The 26,047-nt window shown below is 42.3% G+C and overlaps 1 protein-coding gene across 2 annotated transcripts in view; it reads left to right on the top strand.

Annotated features, from left to right (window-relative positions):
* Window positions 1–26,047, top strand: part of PRPS2 (phosphoribosyl pyrophosphate synthetase 2) — a 69,529-nt gene that overhangs the window by 4,894 nt on the left and 38,588 nt on the right. The window lies entirely within an intron of this gene.

The following is a 26,047-nucleotide window of genomic DNA, read 5'->3' on the forward strand; positions in this document are numbered from 1 at the left end:
TGATAGCTGCTGTACGGCAGGGTCAACAATCAAAATCCCTCAGATAAATATAAAACAGACAGTGCAGCGCTTAAAATCCAGTCCACATATCAAATATACCATCCGTGTGGTCATCAGTGCTGATATATGAAAAATAACATGCAGGTGACTCCGTGGGTATATGTATACCCTCCACCAGTAATGAAGATGGCTGCTCACCTCACCAAAGGGACCCTTTAGTTATGGAGGGTCAGAAACACATTCCCTTACGGGCACTTAATGGAGAGACGAATCCAAACCAATCAGGAGAGGATAGTGGCTGGTATACTTTGGCGACAACGGCTACACCGGAGAGGATTCTGAAAGATGAACTTGGCCTTTATAACAGAACCAAACTCCACCTCCACCTTCTAGTGATGTGGCGGTTACACCACTTAGCGCCCACTGTCTCCCTGGGCTGCTTTCAGGAGCTGGGTTTGCAGCCTCTTGATTGGCCTGGTAGGAAATGTACACAGGATTAAATTACTGCGGCATGGAGTGTCAGAAATGCATGCTGAGCTGCACAGAAGGCTACAGGCAGCCAGGTAAGTGTGTAATTTCAGTTGACATAGCACGTCTCTTCTGCAATAAAGAGCTGCCTGCTCGAAATTAATTTTTTTTTTTTTATATTATAGATAGATGGATAGATAGAGATATCTATCTATATCTATCTCGCGTGTTAGTGTTTAGTTCCACCTGGAGGGGGAAAAAAAAAGATTAAAAGTTTCTCAGCTACAAATACTGCAGATGCTGACTTTTAATATATGGACGCTTACCTGTCCAGGGCGCCCGCGATGTCGTCACTCAAGCCAATTTTTGGATCGGCTGTCGGGCGCTGCTGCTACCATTCATGGTAAGGGAAACCAGCAGTGAAGCCTTTCGGCATAAGCAAAGCATGCTGAACTTTCTAACTGACCCAGCGGCAGAGGAAGGAGCAGTGCAGTCTCCCGGAAGTGGGAAAGGGTACCTGTCAAAAACAGGTACCCGTTTTCTGCTCCCCCTTGAAAGGTGCCAAATGTGGCACCGGAGGGGGAAGGAAGCAGGTAAGTGGAAGTTCCACATTTGGGTGAAACTTTGCTTTAAGTCCAACAAGGTGTTTGCTACCTTGTGGATTTATCTTTTTATTAACTGCTTACGTTTTTACTGAACAGTGGGAGTACAGCTATCGCTACGCTTATGACACTGGACCTGCAGGTCTCCATTACAGCAGCTGCAGAATTGCTTGCAGCAGTTTTGCTCGCTCCTCTTGCCCAATCATGGAAGTCTTTAATTTATTTGAACACCTTCACAAAATACAAAAGCATTGTGTGAATGGGCAGAGCATCTGTTATATAGCAGAGCTGCACCTCTCCTGTCAGAGCACCAGGAGCAAAGCAATAGCTGTACTCTAAGCAGTCAGTAAAAATTGTAAATTAAGTCCACAAGGTGACCTACACCTTTTAGGAGCCGGCAGATTTTTAAAAGTACAGTATTTCCAGAGTTATGCTTTAATATGAAAATGTATTTCTTTGTTTATTTTAGAGAAACAAGTGGAAATAATCTTAAAAGTTAAGGTCCCCTCCTACCTTTTTTAAATCGGCCTTTCTCAAGCAGCGTTCCTCGAGGTTACTAGGGGTTCCTTGAGGAATGAGCAATTTTTGCCTCTCAGCTAAGTAACCACTAAGGCCAATTATCTTTTTTAGCTATCTATAATAATCTTCCCACTGACCACCAGTGTAAGGGGCGTTCATCTCGCTGGCATTCATGGTAATATATTGTGAGCTGTAGGTGTAGCAATTATTAGTAGGGGTTCCCTGAGATTTATTTCAAAGGTTCCTCCATGTTAAAAATGGATTTATTAGATGCCTAACCATTTGGTGAATGTCTTTTGACACCATGTAGACATGATCCCATCTTCCCAGGGGAACACAATTGATGGGACACTATATCAGAATGAGTGCATGGCTTGGCCAAGCTTTCTGATTTTATATTGGTGGAGGGAGCAGGATCTTAGTGGGGACTGTCACTGAATTTTCAGAAAGGGAACGGTCACTGTAGGGGATACCGACCAACTTGATGGCCAAGCCACAGAGTTTGTCACTGTATCTTTCAGAAAATTGCTAATTTTGAGTGGTTGTCATCTAATAGGAAGACGATTGGACATGCAGACCTAATCTGACTGCTCTGTGGAATGAGGCTTACCTTTTCTATGGAGCAACTGTCTTATGATTACTGATCCCTTGGGCTGCATTCACACCTGAGCGTAGCGTGTTTGGTCGTCCGACGTTTTTGTACTTCGACGTTTTTTATTTTAGCCAATAGGTTAAATTATCATCTTTTCATCACTTGTTGCTATGTTGGTAGATTTTATTCATCTTCTGTCTGGGTGAAATGTTCTATTGATTAAAGTGGCAAACGCTCGTTGTTGCGCTAGTATCGAGCGTTTCCATTACTTTCTATGGCAAATACAAACGCTCAAAACCGCCCGACAAAAAAGGGTCCGGAACTTGTTTGAGCTTCAGGCGTTCTGGAGTGGAGATGTGAACCATCTCCATTGAGAATAATGTATTTTTTCCCCTCTAGCGTTTTGGAGCGTCGCACTTCAGGCGACAAAACGCTCAGGTGTGAATGCAGCCACATTTATAGGTATAGGATGACGACAGAGCTGTGACATTAACTGATCCTAAACTAGATTTTGTTTTAACAGTCGGTACATTAATAAACATGGATGTTCATGTGAGTGTGCAATTAGCCCTGGTAATTAAAGGTTAAAAACTGTAAGAGAACAGATCCGTCATGTTTGTTCTGCACACCTATTAGTGAGGAACAAGGGACGCTTGTAAGACTGTCTGTCTTCTTCCAAGCAGTGCAATACCGTAGTATGACCTCCAAGGGTGTCACTGTTTACGTGCATCAGGGCTGGTATTGTTTTTAGATGATTATGTCTCTGGTTATTCGTACTCCATTAATACAATTTTAGTCTTCAACATACAATGTTTATATAAGAAATCCTGAAAACATTCCCTCTAGCACAGAGCTATCAGCAAGTTAATCATTACTCTGAATGGTGTTGGGTTCAACATTTTTCTTGAACAGTAATAGCCCAGCAGACCTTTCCTAGTGTAAAATGCAAACCATAACTAAAACTGCAGTAGAGTCATATGACTTGATCTCAAGACCTTTAGGGATTTCAGCTACTGCTAGCTAAGTTAATTGATTCACATGGCCACATTTATCAATGAATGCAAATGTTGTGTTTGTGGGAGTTGTTACTACAAACATGATTTCATGGTACTATCCTGTGCCCAGGAAGTACAGCTTTGTATGCTTCTGCACCTGAATTGTTAGCTGTCTATGCATTATATGCAAGCATGAGCTGCCGCTGGCTGATAATGTCGACCATGTGTAGTCAACCGCACCGGCCCATTGATTACACATTGCTATAGATGGGCCTCTGTCATCTAGCATCCTTGGTTGCTAGAATGCAGGCAGCTCCTTCTGCCTAGCATCCTTGGTTGTTGGACTGCAGGAAGCTTCTGCTGCTTGGTGTCTTTGGTTGCTAGGATGTAGGTAGCTCCTGCCGCTTGGCATCCTTAGTTGCTAGAATGTAGGCGGCTCCTGACAATTAGTGCCCTTGGTTGGTATGGCACAATTCAGCTCGGGACTATTAATATTCTAGAATTTTATATAGTGCCAATAGTTTCCACAGGGCTTTAATGGAACCTTGGTTGCTAGGATGTAGGTAGCTCCTGCCGCTTGGCATCCTTAGTTGCTAGAATGTAGGCGGCTCCTGACAATTAGTGCCCTTGGTTGGTATGGCACAATTCAGCTCGGGACTATTAATAATCTAGAATTTTATATAGTGCCAATAGTTTCCACAGGGCTTTAATGGACCCTTGGTTGCTAGGATGCAGGTACCTTCTGTTGCCCAGTGTCTTGGGTTGCTAGGATGCATGTGGCCATTTAAGGCTGATATGTAAAAATCAATAGTGCATAATCGCCAGCAGCAGTACCGCTGACTACCCATTTAAGGACATATAGGCTGACTCCACACTGACTGGAGATAAAATGCAAGGAAAATTGATGTACGTTTCCATCACAAATACGTTGACTGCATGTTTTTGCCATGCCTTGACACCCATTTTAGCGTACGTTAACCACTTGCCAACTGCAAAATTATTCTAATGGGACTTCATGGGGGCAGTAATTCGTTAGGAGTTACTGCCCCCATAAAGTTCCATTAGAGAAATTATTTTGCAGTTGGTTTGATTAGGGATGTGGGCAGCGACTCCTCCTCCTCTAAATATTTAGCACAATTCTTAAATTGTTAACCACTTGCCAACCAGTGTACCCGTACGTTGCTGGACTTTGTGGTTAAACCTGGATGATTCCTGCAGCTTCAGCCATCATCCCAGTATTGCTTTTTAGGACTGACGGATCTCTCTTTTGCGGCTTTCTTGGGCTCTCCTGTCCCAGCGGAAATCCCAAGCGACCAGCTGGTGCTTCTGCTGGCTGATCGGAGAGCCTAACAAAGCCTGGATGTGCTATGGTAATCCTGAAGCAATGACCTGACATCGCTTCTAGTTTACCTGGGTGTCACTGGCGCCATTTTTAAAAATCAAAAGCATTTGAAAACGCTGATCTTGGTGTAATCGAATGCTTTTAAGGGCAGAGGAGGTATTTAGGGTCTTCCTCCATAGAGAACTCGTCGCATGCCTATTGCTGTCACAAGGATGTTTTTCTTTCTCTGTGATTACAAAAAAGGTGATCCTTTTGTTTGTTTTTTGATTTAAAGCTGAGGTGTAAGAATAAAAAAGGAAACTGTAGTAGTCCCCCCAAAAAAAAAAATTGCTTTTGAAAAACTGCTACGCAAATACCATGTGACACAAAAATTGCAAAACCCACCGATTTATTCTCTAAGGCCTCTGCTTTAAAACATTTTTTTTTACATTTTCTAGCAAAAACTGATTGTTGCATGGGCCAGAAAATGGCCTTCAAGTGGTTAAAATGCCTTGCATTTTGCAGGATTTTGTGTGTCACAAAATAAATCGGCAAAGGTTTTTTCTTTTTTTTTGGCGGCCCTTATGTGGATCTGTGCTTTTTACAGCTGTGCTAAAATGCATATAAATGCACTAGTGTGAATTGACCCTTTTATAATAGGCTGCATTAACTAAGTTCTCAATATGTAAATATTACCCAAACGTTTACATGTGCACAGCATAAATAATGCTGAAATTCATGGCTCTGGATATGTTAAAAAAACCAAACATAGCGCAACATTATGACCTCAGACCCAGCTTTATGGAATGGACCAATAGACATACTCCTGCGTACAGGTGCATACAAAACTACACTGTACATATCTGTATTCTGCAGTTAAAGCTCATGGAAATGAACCCTAACGGAGAATTGGGGGCAAGGGATTTGCCTATTCTTGCTTTGGTTGAAGCTGTACCCCCCCTTCCCCCCCCATCACATTAGGCAATGACCTGGTTGGATAGTGAACATGCAGTGCAAAGTCTACAGCTGCAGGTTATTTGTTATCCTCCTTCTTTCGATGCGTCCTGTTTTTAAGGATAAAATGTCATCATTGGCCTGTGAAGCCACTTGGAATGTTCTTTACTCAGCATTACAGCCTAATCTTTAAACACTCTTCTAACTACACAATCAGACTTATTGCTCACTGCTTTATCTTTTCCTCTAATGCTTGTCCTCAGGGTTATAGTATAGGACTTGTTTGTAGGCAGTCCTATATTTAATGCCTGCAAATAAATGACAGATGCCCAAGAGGACATAACCAGTTAGGGCCCTTTCACACGGACGTGTCTGTGTACGGGCTCAGCGGGGACCGACCTGTCAAGAGTGCCGCTCTCCTCTATGGGGGATTGGATGAAGACGGACTGTAGAGTCTGTTTTCATCCGATCCACCAGACGGATGGAAAATAGGGTTTACATCCGTCGCACTTTAGCGGATCGGAGTGGGTCAGATGTCAGCGGACATGTCACTGCTGACATCCGTGGCTCCATAGAGGTCCGTTCAGGTCCGCTTAAAAAACTGACAGGTGGACCTAAACAGTCCACCCGTGTGAAAGGGGCCTTACAAGTGCACACCTGTGGTGCCAAAAGATACCTTGCTGGCAGTTCTTGAATGAAAGTTTGGATATAAACGTTACTTTAAATTGCTGTTTGCCTGAGATGAGATGGCAGTGGAGGTTACAAAGTCTGGTTGAAAAAAGACCCAAGTCCATCTAATTCATTCAATAAAGGGGGAGGGCAATAATATACAATCCTATGGTTATCTTTTAGTAAGTTTTTAAAGCGGAGATCCACCCATATAAAAGTCAGCAGTTACAAAAAGTGTAGCCACTGACTTTTAATAAAGACACTCGCATTTGCTCGCTTCTCTCCCGCTCCTCTCTGTGGTGCTGGCATTGCAAGTGTGGGCGCCCGGCTGCGGCTTCACAGCCGGGTGTGCATTGCGCATGCTTGAGCCGCGCTGCTCGTTGTGAATGGCTGGGCAATCTTCTGGGACATGTGACATGTCTTAGAAGATGGGAGGGAGGGGGGAGAAGTGAACTTTCGCTCTGCGAGGAGAGGAAGTGTAAGCTGGATACCTATAAAAACTAGGTTCCCCCCCCCCTACATACACACGCTGACATGCCAAATGTGGCATGTTGTGTTCACAAGTACTTAAAGTGATTGTAAACCCTCTGATCATACTTTCACCTACAGGTAAGCCTACATTAAGGCTTACCTGTAGGTGCTTGCAATATCTCCTTAACCTACATGGTTAAGGTGATATTTTCAGAAAATCGGGCTTGATGTCTACGGCACATGCGCGCCATAGACGACGCAGGCACACTGAGCACGCCGCGTCTTGAATGGAAATATGCCAGAAATTGCCACGAACGCGTGCATGAGCAGGAATCGTGCCCGTTCCGCACACATATGCGGTATCGACGTCATCGCCGATCTGACCAATCGCAGCGCCGGAGTGGTGATACCCGGAAGTGGAGGGGAAGACGAGGAGGGCGTTGGGGGCTATGATCTAAGGTCTTGCAGATTTTTATTTTTAAATTTGGGTTTACAACCGCAGAAGTTAAATTTTGGGTGGAATTCCACTTTAAGACTGGGCTCACTCTATTGCGGTTTCCCCACATCCAATTGAAATGGCAGGAGATTGTGACCGGTTCACACAGCCCGCATCGGCTCCAGTGCAAATTGCATAGGAGCCCTGTGCGTCTTTTGGTCTGTTTCAAGTCCACGTGCAGGCTGAAATCGGACCTGAAACTGAATGGAAATGCACCGACCCCCTGCTGTGAGCTCCTGCATTTTCCAGTGTGAACCCAGCCTGAATGTGTGCTTGGGCAGCTGAAATATACTTATTTATATACTGTGAAGGCCAGAAAAACGTACCTCTCTTAAAGCGGTATTAAACCCAAAAATGTAATATTGCAGCTTACCAATCCTTAGATTTGGTGGCTGCCTTAGTGTTCTTTTTTTCGGCTTGTTTCTCTCTGTTTACCTCTGGTAAGCTGGCCAGTAACACCACCTGTATTCGAATGTCCTCACTGTGGGTGAAAGGGCACAGGGACACCTTTGGACAGCGGCATTATCAGTCTGGCAGGAAGGGAAGTGTTGGATGTATTATCAGCTTTAGATACACTATCAAATTGAAGCCAAACTCCAACTCGCACTGCAGTTACAGCAACTTTTTGAGATCAGAATTCACGAATAAATAAAAGCTTACTGCTACTTCATCAACATGGAGACAAGGTGCTCCTCCTTTTGTGAATGAAAGACTGGGACATGCATATCCCAGGAGGCACAGGGAACACAGTGCATGTCATTCAATCAAGTGAATGCTGAGCATTGAGGGCAGGATCTAAAACTCTTCATTTAACCACATGTACTGCGGATGGACTGCCCTAACAGGCAAACCTACCTCTCCGTCGCTGCCTGCTTCCAGGTTTAAGATGCACCCCCCCCTGCTGACTCTTGCGGTGATTGAACGTAGTGAGAGCCTGTCAGCAAGTCCCAATTAGGGCTGCAACTAACGATTATTTTCATAATCGATTAGTTGGCCGATTTATTGTTTTGATTAATTGGTTAATAACCTTTGAAATAAAAGGTGATTTTTTTTTTTTGCGGCGATTTACATATTTTTATTTTTGGCCAATGTGTTGTTGGGCAGATTAAAAAACACATTGTCGCAAAAACGCATTACATGCTTTTCTGCAGCTTCTCCATTTAAGTATATTGAATCCAAAAACAAAATCGCACCGTTTTGGTGTTTTTAATGGAGGTTCGGTGATCTATACTGTAAACTAAATTCAGTTAAAGTGGATGTAAACCCGATTCATGAAGTTTAAGCTGGGCACATAAATCTGCAGTGTTTTATCTCTCGTCAAAGAGCCATGTCCCATAGCTCTCTCCTGAACTGTTCCTCTGTTATCAGAATGATAACTCCTGACAAATTGTCTTGCACATCGGATAAAAGCACCCTGACATTTCTGTCAGGGGAGGTTGCTATAAATTAGCAGGGAGCTGGCCCTGTTACAAAACATGCCTAAGAGTCTCTGCCTATGATGAGGGGGTGTGACATCCGATTATCCCTGATCTGCTTGGCAAAAGTGACTTGTGCAAACCCTATGAAAACGGACAGACAGGGAGGAGAGTGGTGATCTGACTGGTCAGTTTCTACACAGTGTGCACAGCGGGGATCAACGGAGCGATCCCCGCTGAGCAAGCAGATGTCCAAAAAACGGATCTTGCCGGGATCCGCATGTGTGAAAGGGGCCTAACACCATCTGAACTTTATAAACAGTATATAAATGTGAAGACGACAGATATACACGTAAAACTTATGTGGGGAGATTTGCTTCATCTCTGTATCATCTGAGACTGTTCATTTTGACTCGTGTTTTTAAATGGAATGCAGACAGTTGGAATCTTATGTCTGCAATTTCCCCTTTTTAAACTTTGATATCTTATTACTATTACAGTAAAATATGAAAATAATTGAAACTGCTGCTGTGTAAAATACCCACATTGAAGTGCTTGTCTCCTGTAAATCTTAGTTGCCTGCCTTTCACATGAATCTGCTCACTTCAATACTTTGGATCAGTGACCCAGACAAATTATACAAATAAAGACTTCTGACTTTTCTCAGATTTTCCAAATTTGCATACTTGCTTCTGGGTAAGTGGCTTAGTCAGCTGGTCAACGAGCATTTTTAGAACAGCAATGGCACACCCGTATGTCTTGTTTACAGGCTTAATTAAAAGGATAAGTTCACCTTTAGTAACACGTATTTGGGGTGTAACCTGTTTGTATGGATCAGTCCCAGCACCCCCCAATTTTAGATTCCCCCTGCAGCCTTATTACATTGTACAGCACTTTTTTTCAATGACATCCCAATTTACCTACATTATAGAGCACCACAACTCGTGGTATTTTACTTCTGTACCTTGTGTGTTGTCAGGAATAATGGTCCAGGTGCAATTTAATTGTACATTCTGCATTGGTAGAAAATGTATATTTTATTGCCCAACATAATGTGTGTTTATGCAGCACATGGATGTGAATGGGGCCTTTTTATGATTTATTTTTTTAATTACATTATCAATTACTGTTCAAAAGAGCGCCTGAAAAAGAACCAGAAACATCAATTATTTGGCCACTACTATAAACAAGTCAATGTCGATCTATCATTTTTCTGGAGACCTCTGCCTTCCTGCAGCTAGGTTTTTTTTTTTTATATTTACAGCAACTGTTCAAGTAACGGGTTAAAAAAAGAACCAACATAAATGTAATCAGTTTAACATTTCCAGTGTTCTAAGGTATGCACTCGAAATGTCCCTTTTCTGTAAGATGGAGAATGTTGGTGTGTGATTAGAGCTTCAATTGCACATTGCAAGGCCCTTACTTGATAGTCTTGAACTTTTTCATGGGGCAAATCACTTGCAAAGGTTGGGCTGTGTACTTTTGATGCATATTGACTCTGTCCAAAAAATGTCTTTAGAAAAACTGCCTTCACTTTTCAAGTCCGATATGTTTTTTTTTCTAGATAAGGGTTCCTCTGCCTATACAAAAATTATCAAATAGTACCTTTTAAATGTACATCCAAATATTTAATGCCTGTGGGCAGCTTAAAGAAGTCCTTTCTCCAGACCATATTCCCATTTGATTACAAGTGCATTCAATATATTTAACCACTTGCCTACTGTGCACATACACCCCCTTCCTGCCCAGACGAGATTTTAGCTTCTGGCACTGCGTCGCTTTAACTGACAATTGCGCGGTCGTGCGAGGTGGCTCCCAAACAAAATTGATGTCCTCTTTTTATTTTTTGGGCTATAAATAAAGAGCGTAAATTTTGAAAAAAACACAGTATTTTTTTCTTTTTGCTATAATAAATATCCTATTTTTTTTTCTCAGTTTAGGCTGATACGTAGTATTCTACATATTTTTGGTAAAAAAAATATGAAAATCGCAATAACCTAGTTTGTGCAAAAGTTATATTGCCTACAAAATAGGGGACATAATGAGTTTTTTTTTTTTACTAGGAATGGTGGCGATCTGCGTGTGTGTTTTTTTTTTTTTTTTTTTTTTCGGGACTGCAACATTATAGCGGACACATCAGACACTTTTGACACATTTTTGGGACCATTCACATTTATACAGTGAACAGTGCTAAAAATATGCATTGATTACTGTATAAATGTGACTGGCAGGGAAGGGGTTTAATGTGTAGCCTATTGAGTGTTTTAACTGTAGGGGGAGGGGGGTGACTGGGGGAGGTGACAGATCTGTGTCCCTATGTACAAGGGACACAGATCGGTCTCCTCTCTCCCTGACTGGACGTGGGGCTCTGTGTTTACACACAGAGCTCCACGTCCCTGCTCAGTTACTGGGCAATCGCAGGTGGCCACCGGGCACGCGCATTGTGTTCCCAGTGACGCGACGGGTGCGAACTTCTACTATAAAGCTTCATTCACACCTGGGTGTCTTGGAAGCGTCGCAGAATTGCTGCAATTCTGCCCGCGATCTCAAAATGCAGAATTGGGTGATATTCTTTTTTAATGGTGCCTAAAACGGGTGTTCTTTTTGCACGATTGTAGACCGATTTATCGTGCGGCAAAACGCAGTGTGAAGCTTGTCGCTCAAAAGTAGCTTCTGCTCCACTGTGGGCAACAAGCTTCACGCGATTCATTTTGCCACGGGATAAAGCGTGCGCCAATTGTGGCAAGACCCCACTGCGATTTAGGTGACATTGAAAATAATGGCACCTGATTCTGCATTTTGCGATTGTAGTGTGTTTTGAGATTGCGGGCAGAATCGCCAAAATGCCCAGGTGTGTATGGAGCCTTGGGGATGTTATTTACCTGCAAGTCTTCCTTGTGTAAACATCCAAAAGCCCTAAAACTGCTGGGTGCTGCTATCTTGGATGTGGTGTCAGCAGCTCCAGCAGACTAAGAGGTTACTCAAGTGTTAACATAGTGTTCCCCTTCACTGGCAGATACATCAAAGTTAGGGTCCTTCGTCCGTTTTTTCATACATCCGTTTACGGACTGCAGTGCTTTCCAATGGGATAGCGTACGTTAGCGGATGAGCATCCGCTAACGTCCGTTAACATCCGTCTCCGTTAAGCTCCGTTTTTTTGAACGGAAGAAAACCCTATTTTTCTTCCGTCAAAAAAACGTAACGGACGAAAAACGTATGATACGAAAAACGTATGATACGAAAAACGGAAGATCCGTTTAACCACTTACCCCCCGGACCATATTGCTGCCCAAAGACCAGAGTACTTTTTGCGATTCGGGACTACGTCGCTTTAACAGACAATTGCGCGGTCGTGCGACGTGGCTCCCAAACAAAATTGGCGTCCTTTTTTTCCCACAAATAGAGCTTTCTTTTGGTGGTATTTGATCACCTCTGCGGTTTTTAGTTTTTGCGCTATAAACAACAATAGAGCGACAATTTTGAAAAAAATGAATATTTTTTACATTTTGCTATAATAAATATCCCCCAAAAATATATAAAAAAACATTTTTTTTTTCCTCAGTTTAGGCCGATACGTTTTCTTCTACATATTTTTCGTAAAAAAAAATCGCAATAAGCGTTTATTGATTGGTTTGCGCAAAAGTTATAGCGTTTACAAAATAGGGGGTATTTTTATGTCATTTTTATTATATTTTTTTTTACTAGTAATGGCGGCGATCAGCGATTTTTATTTTTTTTTTATTTTTTTTTCGGTACTGCGACATTATGGCGGACACTTCGTTTACACACACAGCTCCCGGTCCCCGCTCTGTACCGAGCGATCGCGTGTGCCCGGCGGCGATCGCGCCCGCCGGACACACGCACGGGAGTCGGGGGGCGCGCGTGCGCCCCCTAGTGGCAGCTGGGAGAGAGGATGTCATATTACGTGCTCTCGCCCAGCCGAGCCAACTTGTCAACGTATAACGGCGGTGCCCGGTCGGCAAGTGGTTAACATCTGATCCGCTAACATCAGTTTTTCATCAAAATATGTAATAAAAATAAAGTTCTACCAAAAAAAAAAAAAAAGATGACAGCTGATGAAAAACGGATGTAAAACGGATCAACTGATAAAAAACTGATCTAAAAAACAGTCCACATGTGTGAAAGGACACTAAAGGGGGAGGTTTAGAGGAGCTGGGCCAGAACAGAGAATAATTTGACACTCCCAGAGGAGATGAGGGCTATGACGTGGGAGGTGGCAGATTGCAGGTGAATAAAAGCCATGGCTAGGAAAAAAACACTGCAAGTAGGCTATTTAAAAAAAAAAAATGGCCAATTAAAAATACATGGCAACATTTTGTTACCCTATTTTACCTTTGCAGACTTTTAAACAATTCCACTAATTTCTTATCCCTTAATTAGGGAAATAACTAATTTTTGGTTAGCGGTGTCACCATCAATATTTCCCTCTCGCAAGGTGTGCTGAGCTGCTGCATTGTTAAAGCTCAGATCCAGCTAAAACCCTTTGCTTGGTTAAAGCTGCCTTGCATAGCTTGTCAGTCTGTGGCCGTCTTGTGTAACATTACATAAAATTAAAGCGCTATTAAAGAACTATAGGCAAAACCTTTTATTTTATTTTGAATGGAGTAAGGGAGGGTCAGAACCCCTGTCAGTTTATTTTTTACCATCTCTGTCCAATTGGGGAAATTTCTCTTTCCTTCCTGTCCCATAGCCAAACAGGAAGTGAGATGAAATCTCTGAAAATTGAGAACAAGTGTCTCTGTTGGAAAATGTCCCTTCTATTTCTTTAGTGGAGACAACCCAAATAAAAAAAAAAGTGTTCACTTTCAAGGATGAATGTAAACGGGACAAATGGAGAGGGTAAATCTCTATTTACAGCAATAAAAGGCTTAATTTCCTTTATTTTCACCTGGTGATCTGTCCAGCAAGTCTGTTTTTCAGAAGAACAATCTGTCTTGCAAATGTTGGAGATTTGAGACAAGCCATCTATCACTGATAGGTGCTTACAATGAGCAGCTATTAACTGGAGTTTGGCTTCTATTAAATCTAACACCCCCCCCCCCCCCAAGACTGAATGCTGCTGTCCAAATGTGCTCCTTCATCCAGAGTGTGGGCACTGTATTACCATTCTTGTAGTTTTATAATCCAATATTCACAGCATTGATTGTCATGATTTGCCCTTGAAGAAGAATTTTTTTTTTTTTTTTTTTTTGTCAGGCTGTCCTGTGGAGCCCAATCTAAGCTTCATAGGGTTAGCTAAGCAACTTGAAAGCAGACCTGGGCTAAGAGGAATGCAGGGCGGTCATTGCTGCCCTGCTTCTCAGAATATTAGTTCCATGGCTTTCAGTTGCGCATATATATATTTTAAGGAGGATTTATTAAAGCCAAAAAGAACTGCACTTTGCAAGTTGTTTTTTTTTATTTTTATTTTTTAATTTTTTTTATTATGGGTATTCTTTACAAAGTGAAGCTTTACCACAGTAAATTTACAAATTAGTGCAGTAAATCAACCCCTTTGAGTCGCTGACCTAGATCAAGCATGCAGCTAGTAAAAATGCAGGGAAATCGGAACTGATAATCCTTACCATGTCCATGGGATATGTGATGATCTGTTGTCATTTTAGTGGAGAAATTGGACAATATCCTGGTATGTGGCACATCTAAGTCTGTATATTATGCAGGTACAGTGTGGGCTGGTTTAATGGCTAATGCCTACACTTGTACAGCATTTTTGTTTAGTATGTACAGGATAAAACAAGTGGACAGACATGCTTTTTCTGTAAGAGACGCACAAGCCTGGAACACTTTGTTTTTTTTAATTACACAGAATGCTTTTACTGCAGGTCTGTTTTCCCCAGCACAGGGATACATGGGTGTTGCATGTTCTATTGGGACACAGCGGCTGTGCCCATGCAGCCACTTTCCCAATCTAATTAACCACTTAAGGACCAGGGTATTTTTTTTAACTTGGTGTTTACAAGTTAAAATCCTGTTTGTTTTGTGTTTTGCTAGAAAATTTGGCAGAACCCCCAAGCATTGTGTGTGTGTGTGTGTGTGTGTGTGTGTGTGTGTTGCAATACTTTCACACCATATTTGTGCAGCGGTCTTACAAACGCAGTTCTTATTTTTTTGGGCAAAAAGTTAATTTTCTTTTATTGAAAAATAGGAAAACAGCAATGTTTGGTGTATGTGTGTGTGTGTGTGTGTATATATACATATATACACACACACACATATATACACACACCACGTGTGTGTCTCTCTAATATATTTATTTTAATTGTAAAAGATTGTTACGCTGAGTAAATTGATACACAACATGTCGTGCTTCAAAATTGCGCCCGATCGTGGAATGGCAACAAACCTTTTTATGAAATTGGATATGGAAAGCGGCTCTCCATGGGGGCACCCGATGTAAAGGAGGAGCCAGTAGCGCAAACGGACCACCCCAGAAGAGGATAACTTTAAAGCCAGCATAAAAACATGATCATGTAGTTTCAATGAACTTTCTGAAGAAACCATATATCCCCACAATCCTTGGGTCTTTCAGCCTAGCACTGGTGCAGGTGAGGGCTACACAGTAATTGGATCAGACACAGATCACCATGCTGGAAGAGAGATGAGATGTTTTCATCACGTTGGCACTCCTACATTTGTGATGCGATGCAGAGAAATGGCAAGGCGATGATTGGATGCTGTGTGACCCAGAGCAAGAAATTGCCTGTCCCTCTGGTGAATATACTAGCTTCAGAAATACTTAGCCATGGGGGAATCTATCATGTGTTCACCAGAAGAAGATTAAATGGCAAGTTCACCTTTACTGAAAAATCTGTAAGGTGAACTTTCACAGGACCCCCTCCTCGCGCCCCCCCCCCCCTTTCGGTCACGCTGACCTGGACCACAGCTATGAGACCTTGCATAGCCGCCTCACCAGTCCAGGTCTTAGAAATCCCTTCTGCTTCATCACCAAAACTTACCTCATTTAGGAGCATTCTAATTGGTCGACACTGTCATTGGGCGGCGCCGACAAATCGTAACCCGCGTAGCCTGTCCTTTCACCGCGGGAGAAGAGAGAAGGCTGAGGGAATTTCAAATCCCCTGACTTGTAAAGCTACGATATGCTGTGTCAGAATGGACGATTCTTTCTCTACAGGTTAGCGGGTCTGGGTGCGATGGGGACAGAGTCCAGTGCAAGTTCACCTTGCAGCTTTTCTGTAGAGGTGAACGTGCACTTTAACGTTTTGGAATGGCCCAGACCTGAATCCGATTTGGAAATCTGTGGGGTGAACTGAAGAGGGCTGTGCACAGGAGATTTCCTCGCAATCTGACAGATTTGGAGAGTTTGCAAAGAAGATTGGGCAAATATTGCCAAGTCAAGATGTGCCATGCTAAGACTCATGATTTTATCTTTGTCTTTTTATATATATATTTATATTTATATTTATATATTTTTTTTTTTTTTACATAACAGAAACCTAACATTTTAACAGGGGTGTCTAGACTTTTTATATCCACTGTATAGACATGCAGTTTGTTCTATTTACTCTTAACAGTGGTAAGCTATCCTATTAACACCAAAAATCTGTTACAGTGATCTCAGCTAAAAACGTGTGTTTTTTGGACATTTTCAGTAGTACATTGTAATAAACGATTAAGATGGCTACACTATACTATATACAGAAGCTGCGGCTCCTGTTCTCTGTAAATTGCTGCAGTACTTTAATCCATTGGATCATACTTCTTCCCGTAGTGTAAACACTGGGCTAATCCACTCGGATGGTGGAACCGTTTTAGAATGTTTTTTTGCATATAAGCATTTCCTTTTCTTTGGGGAATTAGAACATTATGATGGCGTTGAATGAATTGATGGAATGCTGGCTGCGGCTCATGCATGAGTAACATTTGCCTTGTTGCTTGTTGTACCAACCTCCGAATGTGGTGTTTGGCAGGAACAGCAGAGCATGTCAATGAGAAATTAATGTTTAGTTTAAACCACCTCGTGGCCAAGTGTGAGTCTGCTCACTTTAAAAAAACAACCTGAAAATAGTCTAACCAGGCACTTTGATATCTCAAGGAGGGCAGACACTCCACTTCTCCACCTTTAATGGAAAATCCTGAATATATTCCACCTCTTCTCATGAGTCACGAATTGCTCAATGTTACATGGCACAGTTCTCAAAGTAATAATAAAGCCATATCTAACTGCTTTCTACTTTTTAAAAGTTTTTATTCTATTTAAAAAATAAAATGTTTATACTTGCATTTATGTAATTTACAATTGGCATAAGAGAACATATTCTTCCCCACACATCGTACGCAGACACTGTTGGCAGCTAGATATGATGACGTCACTCTAACTCCACGCTTACACATTACGTCCCATTGGAGGGGACTTCTTCTTTTATGAAGAGGAACAGAAGGCAAGCCAATTACTTTACAAAAACACATTGGGGGCTATTTACTAAAGGCAAATCCACTTTGCACTATAAGTGCAAAGTGTACTTGAAATTGCACTGAAAGTGTAGTCTCGCTGTAGTGTAGTCGCTGTAAATCTGAGGGGTAAACCTGAAATTGGTGGAAGCTCTGCGGATTTTATTCAATCATGTGCAAGCTAAAATGCTGTGTGTGTGTGTGTGTGTGTGTGTGTGTGTGTGTTTGTTTTTTATTGCATGTCCCCCCTCGGATCTACAGCAACTGCACTTCGCACATGTAGTGCAAAGTGGATTTGCCTTTTGTAAATAACCCCCTTTGTGCTTTAGAAATAGTGAACATCCATTAAGCTGTACTATTATCAAAAACAAATTGGCCTTTTTCTTACCCTGTTTCTGTATTTGTTAATTTTAATATTGGGAAAATGAAGCCCTGTCTGCTTTCTTCCTGGCCGAGTTATTCAAAAGGAAGACTTTATATTTGGGTCTGCAGAACGTTCTCATTTTGCTTGTGGGCATTGTGAAGCCCACAAGCAGTTGCTTTCGGGAATAATTGGGATGGCGCGTCAGAACGAGCCACCCGTCCCAATCTCGCACATGCGCAAGACTGCTGCAGCGCCGCGCCGTCGACCACTTGGGTTGCCATCACAACGAGCGGCGGCTGCGGAAGTGTACCCTGTTGTGATGGCAACCCATAGTAGTAATGCGATTCTTGCACAGGGGAAGGGCACGGCATCACGTGTCATCATTTCCCAGGAGCATTAGCGATGTTAGGAGCCGAGGGAGCTGACGTCTGGATCCTCGGTGAATAGGAAGGCAGATTTCGTGGGACCGCATAGCAACCGGCATTTTTTTTTATTTTTAGGTATAAGCTACACTTTAAAGGGGTTGTAAAGGAATTTTTTCATAATAAGCATCCTTTACCTGCAGACATTCCTCTTTTCACTTCCTCATTGTTTTTGCTCAGAAGTTGCTCTATTTCTTCTCTGTTCACTTCCTGCTTGTCTGATTTTACTCACCACCGTGACGGGAGGCTTTACTGCGGTGGTCAGTGACGTGCTCACCCCCTCCTGGGAACTACATCTGTGTGGCAGGACGCTCTCTACATGTTAGAGACCTGAAGGAGGTGTGAATTACTGGGCGTGCCACAATTCATACTGGGAAATGTAGTTCTTACATGAACGAGCGATGCAAACCAGGAAGTGAATAGGAACAGAAACTAGAATGCCGGAGGTGATATAGATGAAGGAATTTAATAGGTATTTACTCGTTTTTTAACAGAATCATTACACTATTCTGTCTACCTTGCAGACATTAATTTTAGGCAAAAAAACTTTTTTTCTTTACAACTCCTTTAAAGCGAAATTATATTTTTGATGGAACCTCCACTTGAAGTTATATATTCTTTGGAAATAATAAATTATTAGTTAATGGTTTGCTATGCCCACAGACCACCTAATGTAATGTTCTTGTCCATTTTATTTAGTTTTTTATTTCACGGTTATAAACCAGGAGACCATTAGTGTGCATGCATACTTGTGATACCATCCTTGAGTAATTATTATTATTATTATTATTATTATTATTATTATTTCAGTGTGCAAGAAGTCTTCTGCATACCTTACATTGTGGTTTTTATATTACTTTTTTTATTTAAAAACATTTAGTGTTACGGTTAAACCTTAGACGTTAATTTCTTTTTGAGCTATCTTTGTTACGAAGGATGTTGTGATTTACCTGCACGTAGCATGTTTTTGGATTGCTGAGGTTTTTTATGCTGCTGTTTGTAGAACTAGGTCTTTAGGCTTTCAAAAATTGCCTGCTGGCATCTAGATGGAATTGACTGGTCCTTGTATCTTAGATTCACTTTTCCCACCCTGCTATAAAGAAGTTGACATCTTTAATGACTGGTTAGAATGTTTTGGCTTCTGTGTTGGTAACTTGCTTGGTACCTCTTTGTCTGACTTGATCAGCAGGTTGAACCAGAGCAAAATGGAGTGCCGTTTGTTGTTCACCTTTTGTACTCTTTTTCCATGCATTGTAATCTGGGTTGCCAAGTTTCCATTTTGGCATTGTGTACTAAATGTGGCTCAAATAATGCTCTCTTGAAGAGTATACTGTATAGAGTTTTTCTTTATGCAAGAAAGATCAGCATTACTTGCATCAAGCTATCGGTGTATGTAAATTCAACTTCAAACAGCTTTTTTTTTTTTTTTTTTCTTTTTTGCTGTCTTTTACACCATGTGGACACCAGTCTGGATATTCAAACCAATTTTTTGGCACAAATCACTTTATTCAGGTCTATGCACTGCAACATGTTACACTGTGGTTCAGCCACATGCAATGCAGTGAGTTGTGTACTTTTTATAAAGCAGGGTTTGACAAATTTTGCTTGGAATCTAGGAGCCAGCTAAAAAAAGTTAGGAGCCAAAAAGCGCACCCCGTCCCGCCAAGCTCGTGCGCAGAAGTGAACGCATACGTGAGCAGCGCCCGCATATGTAAACGGTATTCAAACCACACATGTGAGGTATTGCCGCGATTGGTAGAGCGAGAGCAATAATTCTAGCCCTAGACCTCCTCTGTAACTCAAAACATGCAACCTGTAGAATTTTCTAAACGTCGCCTATGGAGATTTTAAAGGGTAAAAGTTTGTCGCCATTCCACGAGCGGACTCAATTTTGAAGCGTGACATGTTGGGTATCAATTTACTCGGCGTAACATTATCTTTCACAATAATAAAAAAAAAGTTGGGCTAACTTTACTGTTTTTTTTATTTTTAATTAAAGGTATTTCTTTCCCAAAAAAAAGTGCGCTTGTAAGACCACTGCGCAAATACGGTGTGACAAAGTATTGCAACGACTGCCATTTTATTCTCTAGGGTGTTGGAATAAAAAATATATATAATGTTTGGGGGGTTCTAATTAGAGGGAAGGAGATGGCAGTGAAAAAACACATTAGGATTGCTGGATTGCTGTTTTACTTGTAATACCAACGGTGAGAAAGAGCCCCAAAAGTGGACACAGATTATCCAAGATTTTTTATTTTTCCATTTCTTCGAATAGATATGTTTATGTAATCGGAAGATACATGGCGTGCATTGAATAGTAAATGGCCATGTAAAGAAAGCTGGCCCCAAAGACCCTTTTTAGTTACTGAATGTTCAGGTTTACCTGTCTGTGGCCAGCATTAGTGAGTTTACTGATGCCTTTAGTATACTGTATACCGTGTGCTGTAATTTCTAGACCAGTCAAACCAGTGGAGCATTTGCCTATTCTGGTTTCTTTAACAGACTAAAACTGGAAAGAAAATGATGCATGCAAATCTTTGCAAACATTCCAATGCAAAGCTGTGTCGATTAGTTTTTACTGCCGCATGTCCTGAGAGCTCTCTGACTTCTCTAAACAAAGCAGTGTACATGAACACATGACAGAAGCAACAGTAAGCAAAGGCTTGCTGTGCTATGCTGATAATCGGAACAAAACCTTCCAAATCTGTTATGGCTATTCAAATTAATCTTTGAACATTTCCAGACAATAAAACGACATGGTTCGCTTAGTGCAGGGGTGCCCAACCTTTTGAAGAGCGAGGGCCACTTAAGCAACTTGGTAACCAGTCGTGGGCCACAATAAGCGGACGGATGAGGGTCAGGATGACTCCTATAGGCCCTCCGATCCACTCAGATGGAAGGGGATGAATTCCCTTCTGTTTTTCGGATTGGAGGTAGGCGGGCGTAAACGGACATCTGTTGCTCTATAGAGGTGAATTGAGGGTCCCGTTTGGTCGGGTTGATCGTGTGAAAAGGGCCTAAGACTGCTTTCACACTGATGTGCTGCGGTTTAACCACACCATGTGGCATCTGTGTCTATCCTGCGGGTTAGCTGAAATTTGCCATAGACTCCGCCTGTGGCAAAAGCCGGCGCTGTAGAGGAAGCATTGGCTTATGGGGCTCTGCTCTGCAGCCGCTTTCTTTCTCTACCACCAGCTTCATTCACAAAACTGGTAATAGCTTTTTGTAATGGCGTTTTTAGGAGCATTAGCAAACTTAAACGCTATTAGGAGTGTTTCTCCTGAAATAAAACCCAGGAAATTTTGTCCTGCTGAAGCTCAAACGCTAGTAGTGTACATGGACACAAGGGAAAACACTATAGCTTCCAGGAGCAGAAAAAAATGCTAAAGCTTTCTAGGAGCTTAAGGCCCCTTTCAGACGTACGGACAAACGGTCCATTTACGGACTTGTAATGGATCCATATGGGATTGCAGACGTTAGCGGATGATGCATCCGCTAACGTCCGCAAAGTTCCGCTTTTGCGGACGGAATAAAACCCTATTTTTCTTCCGTCCGGCGGATCGGATGAATACGGACGCACGGTCCGTATTCATCCGATTCCCCATAGGGGAGAGCAGAGGAGAGACAGGGCGGTCTCTGCACTGTGTGCGGGGACCGCCCTGTCCGCCGACAGCTCAGCGGGGAACCCCGCTGAGCCGACGGACACACACGGATCGGATCAATTACGGATCCGCTCCGTGTGAAAGAGGCCTAAAGGAGAAGTCTAACCTAAGCTAGTTTGGCTGAGCTTCTCCTATGGGGGTCACAGGAGTGCAATTCATTTTTCACTCCTGTGACCTGTTTTCAGCAGAGAGCGTACTTCAGTCAGAGGAATCGGTCCATGCACCGCATCATCGCGACAATGGAAGTCTGGATCTGCCAGGTGATTGGGTTGACATCCATCTCAGCCTCTTAGTGAGTTTTTGAGAGCCTGAGGTGGCTGCTCCCCACCCCCCTCCACAGCTCAGCGCTCCATTGAGTGAGGAGAGATGCCGATTGACAGGCAGCAGCTCTCTGCACGGAAAGCTGAGAGAACTGAGCCGTCGGTGTTCGATCGCTCGCTTCTCAGTGAAGAGGCGCCGGGGGACAGATGCAGCACCGGGCTGATGCTGCATCCACATAGGTAAATACAAGGGGACCCCTCCCCCAAACTCATACTACTTAAAAAAAAAACGCTAGTGTGCATTGATCCTTACTCTAAATGGTATTATTTATCATCTTTTATTTTTGTAGGATAGTGTATGTTTAGACTTCACACAGGCTTTCCAATCCTCCTGTCAGTTTTTCAGGCAGACCTGATTGGACCTTGCATTGTCGTCCTATTGAGCTGCGGATGTCAGTGGACACATGTCTGACACCCGCTGCCATCCGTTCCTGCCTGCAAAATCCATATGGATGGTGGTCCTATTTTCTATCTGTCAATCGGATCAGATGAAAAACACAGGCGGTCAATTTCCACCTGATTTCCCCCTGAAGGAGAGCGGGACTGTCTGCTCTGTACAGTGGCTAGATACAAACCTGTCATCTGCCTGCTTAGAGGGGATCAACTAAACGATCCCTGCTGAGCAAGTGGATTCTGTTAGACGGAGGTGCCCGTGTGAAAGGGGACTAAGTGTGTTATTTTTCAACTTCCTTTAAAGTGGTTGTGAACCCTTTACAACAAATTTAACCTACAGGTAAGCCTAGATTAAGGCTTGCCTGTAGGTGCTCGAAATATCTCCTAAACCCCCACGGTTTAGGAAATATTTACTAAAATCACAGGCGCCAATGTCTATGGCGCATGCGCCATAGACCACAGCACAGGCGCACTTTAGCAACGGTGAGCATGCCGCTCCTAATGGAGGCTGTGCTGTGACTGGCGGCTCCCACAGCGCCGGAGCTGTGATACCTGGAAGTAACCCCTGGAGAAGATGTCTGCCAACCCATCGTTGTACGAGGACGGCTTTGGGGGCTTCGATCAGAGGGGAGTATTGCATAATGAGCTAGTGTGTGTGTGTGTGTGTGTGTGTGTGTGTGTGTGTGTGTGTGTGTGTGTTTTTTTTTTTTTACTGGGTTTACTTTCTCTTTAACAGACCAAGCTGTGCAGACGAAGTAGCAGTTGGGAGTCAAACCATTTAACACTGACGAGTGCTTACAATGCTCAGCTTTTATTCATTTATGTAAAACCTTTCCCCCCAAAAAAGAACAAACTGCTACTTTAACTTTTTATAAAGTATTAGATGGACTAACAAATTGAAACTGAGCCTTGAATAATTCTGCTAGTCTAGCTTTACTCTTCCCTCAGACTGACAATGCTGCTGTCCAAAGTTGTGTCTGTTGCTCCAACGTAGTGCAGGGACTACTTTTTGAAGTCAGTGCGACTTGATATGAATGGTTATCATTGGGAATCATGGGGTATGAATTGTTATTGAGAGATGCCTTAAGCGGAGCAAAACGGCCTGATTGGCTTGTAATCTGGCATTCTATGAACCAACCACATTCTACTATGAAGTATCTGCCTTTGAGCTGATAGAGATGCATTGAAAACTCTACCAATCTCACTAGCTTTGATTTAGGAACCGATTTCACCATAGTTCTCTTGCTCTGCCTGTTTCCTACTTGCATCACCATTTTTTTTTTTTCTTGTCTGTTTGTTCGACCTTCCCAGACTGGTTTTAGGACAATGACCTTTAACCCAGGTCCAAGTGACTGTTTTACTCGGTCCATTCACAGAGGAATTACCTCAGCTATGTAGTGTCCTAGGTAGTCCTTTCCAGAGTAGTATTTCTGCTGATCACCTGCAGTGTTCATAGTTGTGTGTCTGCTATCAGCGTGTGAAATTGTAGATTGCAAACATCTGGCTCCTGTTTAATCAACACTTGTGTATTTCTCTTCTCATTTCTTTCCTTGGGCATTTTGTTATTAGTAAACAGAGCTGGTTAAGACAACATGCAGTCCAGTTTTTGTTTTTGTTTTTTTGCATAAAAAATGCAATTCTATGGCATAAACTGGCCCGAAGACAAAAAAAATAAATGGATTGCTGTATACATATAAGCACAGTAAATTGCATTATCATTAAAACAATTTTTTTGTTCTTCGATCCAGCTTATGGTTCTACAAGGCCTTTCATGGCTAGGTGCATTTGTACAATGTTTGCTCCTGGTTGTGCCTTTTGTCATTGAGCCATAGCTTTGCTTATGCGTGACTTGTTCTGTTGGAGGTGGATGGCCCCTATTAATGTATTTAGGGGATGCCACTTTCTGTGCCACGCTCCACATTGTGCATGCTTTTATGTTTCATTCATAAATGGCAGATCATGGTGTGGAGTCTGTGGTGTCTCTCAGCTCTCTCTCAGCTGTTGCAGACTACAAGTCTCATCATGCTTCTACCCTTTGGTAGTCATGCTTGTAACTGTCCAGCCTTGCAAATGCCACATGGGACTTGTAGTTCTGCAACAGCTGGGGGGCTGCAGGTTGAGCACCCATGGCCTAATGCTTCAAAGCACTGTGATGGGAGAGTCTGTCGGAGCTGTCCTGAAGCAAGCACATGCGCCTTTTATAAATATGCCATTTGTAAGCCTTTAGAAATGGGTCCCATGGTTTGTGAATAAATCGGGACTGCATTTTGCTCCACTTTCATTGAATGAAAAGTAGGGCAACATTCCAATGGCCGCCTTCAGGTAGCAGTGTCTTACTAACAGATTCACAGTGACAGATCTATTTGTTATCCATCCAGTACTGTACTGTTCCCTTGACTTTTTGTTGTAGATTGCGAAGACTCCATACAGCGGTGGTGTGCCTTCCTGTTTGCACCAATATATTGTAGAGAAGTGCCCTCAATAATTATTAGTTACATTAAATCCATTTTAACAGCTACATGTTTTAGTATACAATGGGTTGAGAATAAACTAGAGGACTATTTTGGAAAGCTAGTTAGACACTTGTCGGCACTAAGGAAAAATGATCTCCTATAGTGCAGGACTGAAAGGGTACCTTTTTATGTGTTTTATCTGTAAATGTGTACTTGTTTTGCAACAAACATTCCTCCAATTTAGAAGGTCCTTTTTGATGAAAGGGATCACTTCAATTACTGTTTATGATAACACTTGCTGATTGCTCAGTTTTTCTTGTCCCTGTTATATCCAGTTGTTGCTGGTTTTGAATAAGGGAGGTTAATTGATGATCTGAGCCTTCTACAAATTTAGGGATTATACTCGGGTGGAGATACAGGAGCTGCCACTGGGATTGTAAAGGTAAAAAAAAAATATTTTTTTCCCCTAAATGGCTTCCTTTACCTTCACTGCTGTCATCCTTCACTTACCTCATCCTTCCATTTTGGTTTTAAATGTCCTTATTTCTTCGGAGAAATGCTCACTTCCTGTTCTTCTGTCTGTAACTCCACACAGTAATGCAAGGCTTTCTCCCTGGTGTGGAGAGAGCCTCTTGAGGGGGCGAGCAGGAGGGTCAGGACACTCTACTTTGCAGATAAAGGAGCTGTGTGTTAGTGGGCGTCCTGACACTCCTGCTCGCCCCCTCAAGAGGCCCTCTCCACACCAGGGAATGTATGTAGTTAAAGACAGAAGAACAAGAAGTGAGGATTTCTCAGAAGAAATAAGGACATTTAAAAGCAAAATCGTAGGATAAGCTAAGTGAAGGAGGACTGCACTAAGGTAAAGGAAGCTATTTAGGGATTTTTTTTTTTTTTTTTTACTTTTACAACCCCTTTAAGTACATCTGGAAGAAGCACGTGTGTAGAAGACAGACATCCCAACCTGCAAAAGCTCATTTCAGGGAAGCGACGCCTCACTGTCATTACACTGCAATAGAAACCCTATCATCGCCTAGTTCAGATTTACATTTTAAATACTGTACCTGTTTCTTTTTTTGGAAGAAGACCCACATGATGGTTTTGCCAGAAAAAGCTTCAGTGCATGCGCGCAGTGTACCCTACGATCTAATTCCCAACAATTGTAAGATCCCCAAAAATTGAGCCAGGTATCTATAAGATGTAACAGTAGCACTCATGTGCTGGAGCCACTTGTTTGCCCTGTATGCTGGACCATGAAGTAGATCTGCACTGGAAATGGATTGATAAATAGTCGCATCGCTGGAGGAAGACACCAGGAGGTATTTGTCATAATGCTGTGCAAACTTGTACATTATTACAAGAACCCACCCCTAAAGCTTTATGGTACAATATTTTGAGGGTGTTTTTTTTTTTTTTTAAGAGAAAAATATAATATAAAGTTGCATGCAAACCTATTGAACATATAATGGAAATGATATAAGATACAAGTATAAACCAAATGCAG

Source organism: Rana temporaria, chromosome 2 (genome assembly GCF_905171775.1).
Source record: "Rana temporaria chromosome 2, aRanTem1.1, whole genome shotgun sequence".
Taxonomy (NCBI): Eukaryota; Metazoa; Chordata; class Amphibia; order Anura; family Ranidae; genus Rana; species Rana temporaria.